Source organism: Desmodus rotundus, chromosome 5, assembly GCF_022682495.2.
Source record: "Desmodus rotundus isolate HL8 chromosome 5, HLdesRot8A.1, whole genome shotgun sequence".
Classification (NCBI taxonomy): domain Eukaryota; kingdom Metazoa; phylum Chordata; class Mammalia; order Chiroptera; family Phyllostomidae; genus Desmodus; species Desmodus rotundus.
Window position 1 is genome coordinate 5,252,479 of NC_071391.1, and position 7,282 is coordinate 5,259,760.

Here is a 7,282-nt window from a genome sequence, read left to right on the forward strand (position 1 = left end):
TCAGTCCACTGAGCCACACCAGCCAGGGCTCCTCTTCTGTGTTCTTTTCCATACACATCCTCTCCCTTATTATGTTTGGAGAAGCCAGATGGGGCAGGCATAGGTCTCTGGATGTCCATCCTCCCCTTCCCCAAGGCTGTAGCCAGGGCTAGGACCCCCATCACCTCATTAGCAACCTCCTCTTTTGGTTAGACAGCAGGTGCTTCCGCAATATTACCTGAAGATTGAGTGCTCTCCTCCTGGCCCTGTCTTCCTCCTACATAGAGAGTCTTTGGAACTGCCATTTTCAGACCCTTGCTGCCTCTTTCTCTCTTGGAGAGCCCTGCGCTCCTCTCCGCTCTCGCTGTCTACCAGCAAGCTCTTGGGCAGCAGCGTAGCTGACTTAGGGCCTGACTCCAGGTCAGTTCTGCCAACCTGACTACAGGGACTCTTAGACTCAAGCCTGTACGCACAAACCTTCCCCGTCCTTACTGCCTTGGGCTCCCAGCCCCATCCTGAACTTTTCAATCCACCCTTCTGTGTCATCCTCATGGCCAATATCTTTCAATGGCCTATTCTTCCTGGCACTAACTAAGGCCCCTACATTCACCCTCCCACTTAATCCCTTGCATTTTCTCATGACAACGTTCTGGAGCAGGTACCACTGCTATCCCCAGTTTACAGAGCAGGAAACTGAGTGATTCTTTCAAAATATAAATCAGATCATGTCACTCTTTTGCTTAAAAACCTGTAGCATCTTCCCATTTCATTTAGATGAATATCCAAAGTCCTTACTATGGTCTCCAGAGTCCTACAAATCTGGCCCTTGGCGTCCTCACCTCCTCCCGCTCTCCCTACATTCTTCCTCTCCCACTACTCAAGGGGACCGCCATCGTGTTTCTCCCCTCCGGGCCCCTGCCTGCCTCAAGTTCCACAGGAGATTGGACAAGACCCAGGCTTGGGGTCAGGCAGGCCTGGGTTTGATCCTGGATCTGCCGCTTAGTGGCTGTATCACCTGGAGTCATTTACCTCACCTCTCTGGTCTTCATTCCTCATCTGCAAACCAGGACCAGTGACGCCTGCGTAGCAGGGCAGCTCCCGCTGGAAAGCAGTGTGGCTGTGGTTGCTGAGTCAAGGAGTCCCAAATGTGGAGTAAATAATGTCAGTCACAAAACCGCCGCCCAACAGGGCTTTGGATGGCGGTGTTTTCAGCTCACTGTGGAAACCAGTCATGATTGATCAAACTATCTAGAGCACCATGCCAATGCTAGGGCCTCTACCCTGACAGAAGCAACAGCAGTCAGGCTGTTGATCGAGCCTGCACTGTCCAGATTTTTTCCATTGCTGCCTGGATCCGTCACTGTGCCGGATGTGGCAACGTGTCCACCATCACTGAGTGGGCACAGAGTACAGGATGCCATGTCTCTGAGTCCTTCCCAGTCCTTGACAGGGGTGAGTCTGTAGAAGGTCCCGGAGATGCTGGTGGGAAAGCCAATTTACAGCAGTCGTGGTGGGCAGACCAGTTGTCTGGGAAGCAGCAGGCTTGGGCCCTTTCGTCCCGTTCCCCCACCGAAGAACTTAGCACACCCTCTTATGAGCCAGCCCAGCACTGGTGGCACTGTTGACATGGCAGTAGCTAGGCCCATTCCTGAGTGATAGCACGCACAATGGTGGCATCTTCACGTACAGTTCAATTACACTCCCCCCTACTGCTTCATTTGGGGGTCAAGTTCAAATGGCAAAAGTGGCTTTTGCCACATAGCTACAGCTCTGAAAATCCTAAGTTACATTATTGCATTTTCACACTCACAGACTCTGAAAAGGGGTCGGTTTTCCTTTCCGTTTTTATGCAATGTGAATTAATGCGGCATTTCTGTGAAACAGAAAAAGGCCAGATGGCACGGTGATAAAAATACTACTACTCAGCTTTTGTCGTCTGTTTTCTTTGGGCTGGGCGCTGTGCTAAGAGGTTTTCATGAATTTTCTCATTTAATCCTCAGGACAAAGCTGTGAGTTAGGGCTTATCATAATCCCCGATTCGCAGATGAGGAAGCTGAGGCTGGGACCGGGCAAATGATTTACCCACGGTCACCTGCTGGGAGGTGGCAGGGCTGTGGCTCCACCCAGGCCACACATGGGTATGGCCTAATTCTCACCGGTGGACTTCCTCTGTGTTTGAAAGGTGGAGGAGAGCGGTGGGGCTGAAGATCCTCTCTGATTTACCAAGAGTGGAGATAGGTTCATTTCATTTTCCAATTCCGTCTCTCAGCACCCTTCATCACAGTGTATGACACATCAGAGGGACTCAGTGACAGCCACTTTCTATAAAGTGTCATTGGAGAGAGATGCTTTAGGGAAGAATTGTCCTCTCCAGGCCTCTGAAACTTCCAACCCTCATCTTTTTTTTTTTAATCCTCACCCAAGAATATGCTTATTGATTTGAGAGACAGAGAGAAATACCAATCAGTTGCTTCCTGTCTGCACCCTGACCAGGGAATCAAACTCTCAACCTAGGCGTGTGCCCTGACCAGGCATTGAACCCACAACCTCTGGGTATTTAGAATGACGCTCCAACCAACTGAGCCACCAGGCCAGGGCCAACCCTCATCTTCAGAACTGACATGCAGCCCCCACCCATCCACCCTCAGAGCCTAGAAGCTTCCCAAAGACATTCAGAACTCAGAGAGGAGGCACAGAGCCTGACAACAGTCAGCCCCCTTTCACTGGCAACTCTCCTCCCACCCGCCAAGCCAGCGTGGCTCCCAAACCTGATAATAAGAAAAAGAATTAATGTATACTGAGTACTTACTATGTGGCCAGCATCTACTAAGGACTTCCTAAATGTCAGCTCACTTGATTCTCTGTTTACAAATGAGGAAAAGGAAGTACACAGAAGTTGAAGAATTTTCCCAATTCGCATAGCAGGTACTGGACGCAGCCAGGAAGAAGTAATGCCAGAAAACAGCCACGGTGCTATGCTGCCTCCTGAAACGCGGCTCCCACTATGCAGGCTGCTGCTCCCTGTCTAGCCGGTTCCCATAGCGAGGTGGTAGAAGCCCGGGTCTGAGTCCTGGCTCCGCAGTTGACCAGCTGTATAACCTCAGCCAAGTCCCTTGCCTTCTCTGGGCCTCAGGGGCCCCTCTGCACATGGAGCCCATCCCTAAAGTTTAAGCAGTCTGATCATTCCCTGGGCTTGGGTTCCACGGCTCCTCTTTGTCGCATTCCAGCAAAGCCCCTCATAGCCCTTGGGGTCCCACCCACCTATCTTCAGGACATCTGTGGGACCCTCTATTCCAGGAGCACTGTGTACGTTTTGAGTCTGGCAGACCTGAGTTCAGTCCCTGAGTCTTATCACCAGAGGACCTGAGTCTCATGGTTACGCCCGCAGAGCCTTGGTTCCCCCCTTTGTGGTGTGCTGGCGTGATGAGACACTGCGACAGTACGAAGTACGCAGAAAATGCTGGGTGCTCTTGTGGCCACGCTCCATTCAGTCAGCAAACTTCAGCAGCCTCTGTGGGTAGCCTGGGCGAGAATCTGGAGTTTGTGCCTTCCTGGGAGGGCAGTGAGAGAGACAAGAAGCGAGGAAGCAAACTCATAAAGAAGAAAGTTTCAGGTTGTGATGAGTTGCAGCAGCAACCAAACAGGCGATGTGACCCAGAGGGCCAGGGCGGTGGTTTTAGAAACGTACAGAAATGCCTTGCAGGGGCAGGAAGCCCCAACCGAGGCAAAGACCTGAGCTCAGCACCTTTGAGGCGCAGAGGACTTTGTAGATGCAGGTGAGCAAAGAGAAGCCACTGGAGGTTTTTAAAGCAAGGGAGTAGCATGGTTGGAATTAGGTTTTAAAAAGCAACTCTGGAACCTGGTGGAGGAGGGCCCAGGGCAGGCAGAAACGGTGGAGGGCAGGCCCATTAGGCAGCTGGAATGATCTGGAGTGACTACAGAGGTCATGGTCCCTTTGCGCTGTCAGGAGTACTTACATCTTGGAGGCATGGAAATGTGCCAGTAGATTCTAGGAAGACAGGTGACTGGGCGTGGGGACACAGGACATGAGGGTGGAAAGGTGGTCAGGCCAAAGATCCCACGGATGCGACAGTCACAGTCTGCCCTGCAGCAGATCCACTGTGCGTCCTTGCCCTCCTTGCCCTGGGCCACGAGTCACATGCCCACCCAGGCTGCCCCGCCTGAAGGATTCTTTGGGAGCTCAGCCCCTGGGAGGCTCGACTGGGCAGGAAGAGACTAGGATAGCGTTTATTTCCCTAGCTCCCTCCCTGCGGTCTGCAGGCAGACAGGTGCTGCAGGTCTCAGCTCCAGCTCCTGTGTCTCCATTCCAGGGGCCAGTTAGTGGGGCAGTGGCTCCCTTTAGGGGGGCTCTGCTTCCTTCTGCTGCCCTCCATGGTCTCCTTGGCACTTTGTACACAGTTTCTCCATTCTAGTCCCCTCCACCACCCACTTGGGGGTGCTATCTCCTGCCAGATCCCCCTGAGCTTAAGGAGTTTGGCAATGACAATAGGTAACAGTTACTGAGCACTCACTACGTGCCAAGCACTGGGCTGACGGGCTTGCTTTCGCTGTTCCGAGTCACTGAGTCCCCTGAGCGGCCCCTGAGAAGGGCTGTCCTTTCCGCCCTCCTATTGTCAGCAGCACTGGGCACTGTTGGCCACCCCCACCCCCATACACACTCACTCCTCTTGGCTCTTCCTGCATCACATTCCTGGTTTCCCTCTCTCTGTTCCCTCCAGCTGTTCTTCTAGTCACTTCTGACTCTGCCTCCTCTCCCAAAACTGGGAATGATGCCCTCCTTGGTCCTCTTCTCTCCTGAGCTAAGACCATCTTTTCCCATGGCCCAAAATGCCCCTGCGTGCTAAGGACCCTGAGTCTGAGTCTCCAGGAGTCTCCGCTTGGATGACACCAGCATCTCTATCTCAGCAAGTCCCAACCAGAGCCATTCACTCCACCTGCCTCCCTCCCGGCACCCTTCACTTCACCGGTTTCTAGATCCCACCTCCCAAATACATCTCCATTGCATGCAGGCTAGATTAGCGCTCCTGGGGTAACATAACAGCACCCCCTCTGGTCCCAGTACTCTCCCATGGCATCGAAAATAAAACCCAGATTTCTTACATGGCCTCCCACCTCCCAAAGCTCTCTCCCCTTCCCATTCTGTTGCCCCAAGGGCCTCCTCTCAGCTCCTAGAAGAACTGGATCTCTTTATCATCACTCAACCCTGTGCGCTCCCTGTGCAGCCCCTTTGTGAATTGTCTCTTCACAGGTCCCCTCAATCCCATGGGCCTCTTGCAGCCCTCCTTCCAGCTTGGCTGGCTGCTCACCCAGTTAATTCCTGCTCCTCCTCCAGCTTAGAAGTCCCTTTGGCAGAGGGGTTTCCTGGACCTCCAGGTCCCACCGCCACTCTTGTTCCCAGCCCCTGGCTCTTCTTTCACAGTGCTAACCTGTGCTGTAGCCACGCCACGTGCGAATTGATTTGTCACATGCCTGTGTCCCCCAGTGAGGAAGCTCCAGGAGGGCAGGGATTGGTTCTATTTCTTTCTTTCTCTTTTTAAAAGATTTTATTTATTTATTTTTAGAGAGAGGGGAAGGGAGGGAGAAAGAGGAGAGAAACATCCATGTGAGAGAGGAACGCGTGAGAGATAAACGATCAGTTGCCTCTGAGGGCCCCCAACCTGGGGACCTGGCCCGAAACCCAGGCATGTGCCCTGAGCAGGAATCCAACCAGTGACCTTTCACTTTACGGGCTGCCACCCAACTCACTGTGCCACACCAGTCAGGGCTGGTTCTATATCTTAGCGAGAGCTTGGCATGTGATAGTTCTCACTTTGGTGCATGACTGGATCCCCATTTCACAGGAGAGAAAGCTGAGGCTTAGGGAGGTCACGACTCCAACCCTGCTCTGTTGACTATGCTGTGTTCCAAAGTGAGCCACTTCCTGCTCTAGGCAGAGGAGGGTCAGTTCCGATGAGTATGAGGAAAAAATGATCATCAAATGCTCAGCTATGCACCAGTATTGTTTCCGGCCTCAGCAGCGGTGACCTGAGCACTGAGACCAGGTGGGGCTGCCCCGCCCACTCTGCTGGATCCCAGCAGCAGGGAAACCCTGAGGACAAGGGATGACCCCTTTCCCACCCCTGCGACTCCGGCCTGTGCTTGAGCAATCCAGAAAGGGGCTCCACTAAAGGGTTCCGCTCAGTCCCCCCAAATAAATCTACCATCAAAGTAAAAACCACCAGTCCTGTGGACAGGTGTGCCTGAAGGACAAACCCTGAGCCACCCCCTCCTTCAGCCAGAGTGTCATGCCTGGTGCCCCAAAGGACAGGGTTTGGTGCCACCTTGACTTAGCAGTGTCCTGCTCTGGATAGACCCTGGTCACACCCACCCCCTGCTGAGGTCTGTGAGTCAGAGACTGAATCCTGGGGTGTCCCAGCCAGGCCTTCCCCCTTATGGCCTGTGCCCCAGGATGCTGTGCCCCAGGACCCCCCTTCCAGACCAGTGAACAGGCCTGGCTCCTCTCCAGCCTCGACCAAACTCAAGCCTCTCCCCAGCGTCTGACAACCCCTGCCCTGGGGCCCTGCTGTACCCCTCCCCAGGCCCCTGGGCCCTGAAGCAGCACCCCCCTCCTCCCGGCTGTTAGCCTGGGAAGGGGGCCAGGCCCTGAGCTCAGACCTTGGCGATTCCAGAGTGTCTGAGGCCCCGAGCCAGCCCCGCCAGCCAGGCCAGACAAGGGGGTGGGGGGAGTGTACGATGGGCACCAGGAAGCCATTTAGAGGGCGGGTTGGTAGGGAAGCTGTGATTCCAGCTGCGTTCTTTCTGTTCCTCTTCAGGGACCCTTCACTGAGCCCCTCGCCGAAGGGCGGCCCCCCTCAGCCCCTAGCCAAAGGAGAGTGGCCCAGGACAATTGGGAAGTGACTTTGGGGTGATAGGACCCTTATGAGTGCAAGGGAGGCTGGGAAAAGGCTGAGGCCTGGGTTCCAATCCCACCTGGCCTCTCCTCCTTCGAGGGACCTAGGCAAGGCCGTTCCTCTGCTCCCAGAGTCGGTTTCCCGCTTTGATGGGACAGGCAGAAGTCTAGGCTGTCTCCCCGCCGCGCCCCGCCCCGCCCGGAGGAATCTGGTGGCCTGGCCAGCGGGCCCAGGTGAGAGCCTTCTGGCAAGGGCCCAGGGCGAGGCAGCGGGTTCCGGCGGGGCGGGCATCTACAGAGGGGACCGCCCCCAGCCTCCACCCACCCGCACCCCCTTGCTCCTCCAGGCGGGAGCGGCGACGCTTTAAACAGAAAAAAAAAAAAAAAAAAAAA